Source organism: Rousettus aegyptiacus, unplaced genomic scaffold (genome assembly GCF_014176215.1).
Source record: "Rousettus aegyptiacus isolate mRouAeg1 unplaced genomic scaffold, mRouAeg1.p scaffold_m13_p_7, whole genome shotgun sequence".
NCBI classification, from domain to species: Eukaryota; Metazoa; Chordata; class Mammalia; order Chiroptera; family Pteropodidae; genus Rousettus; species Rousettus aegyptiacus.
In genome coordinates this window covers 89,273,020-89,274,355 of record NW_023416310.1, presented here as the reverse complement: position 1 = coordinate 89,274,355, position 1,336 = coordinate 89,273,020, and positions in this window count along the sequence as shown.

The following is a 1,336-nucleotide window of genomic DNA, read 5'->3' as shown; positions in this document are numbered from 1 at the left end:
CTCATTCGCAGGCTCTGGACTAACTGGAGAGGCCCCACCCACCTCCCCACCCTCTCTGTGGGTGCTCCTCCTGCCCCAAGAAATTGAGGAAGAAGAGCCAATTGGGAGGAAGAAGAGAGGGGAGGGATCCAGGAAGGAGTCAGCCACCCTGACCCTGCAACAGCAACTAGTCAGTGATCATTTCAATAACTAATATTTATTTAGCACGTCACTAACAAACAGATACTCTTCTAAAGGTTTTATCTATATTTTCTCATTTAATCCTGCACATTAAATAATGAGATCAGGTTCTGAACAGAAGGAACCTGCCTAAGTTCACATACCTAGAGAGTGACAGAGTAGGGACCAGAGCCCAACTCTTCGCTCTTTTTAAACAGAACACTATTTCTGCCACCAAGAGCACACGTACACATTGCCACCTCCTTATTCATCCCAGGAGAGGGGCTGCAGGTCTGCTGTAAGGTGTCCTTCTGAGAGTTCTCCTTTCTTGGAAAATAGCTGGGTAAAAAAAAAAAAAGCAATCACTCACTTTTAACTGCTTCTTAGCTTTTGTGAGGCTCCAGGGAGAAAGTAGTGGAAAGTCTTATGAAAAACAGGGAGAGGCAGAGATTGTACAACACCCAGTCTCATTTCACTGGGCAGGACGCTGGGCCAGGAGAGGGTGTGATTTGCGTAAGGTCACGCATGCCATTCAGGGTAGAACTCCGCCAAAAAAGACCCTGGGGGTTTCTCTAGTGTTCGTTCTCTGTCATCATCTCTACTTCAGTGGGCCAAAATTTCCTCCTCCCTCAAAATTATAGCATTTTACTCAAGCCATTCCACTCCCTGTACCACCAACTCCTGTGCCAAGCGCCGTACTTAAATATCTCACAGTTAAATGGCAGCACCCGAGACAGACTTGTCTGGGCCCCTCCCTTAAATGAGACCCTTTCCAAGGTCCTGTATGAGATTCCAAATTTGCGATTTTGCATTCTTTTCCTTAAAAAGGCTCTCTCTACCCCTTACCACCTCCTCAGTGGTATACACTTCAGGCTCTACAAAGCCTGGCTACATCTCTGGCTAGCATTGTTATTTTGTTTTTACAGATGTGGAAACTGAGGCTCAGAGAGGTAAAGAATAGCTTGTTTAAGGTAAAGGCTAACCCTCGGCAGAGCCTGAAACTCAACCCGACAGATCTTTTTTATGTCTTAAGCCTGCAGCCTTGATCACTACACTGATCCGTTGCTCTGCATCCTCACCCCACCCTTCAAGTTTCTTGTTCTGAATCAACTGAAACGCTTGCTGTGGTTTGAGAGATGGCCCCTGTTCATTTGTCTGACACCATTACGTGGCAGTG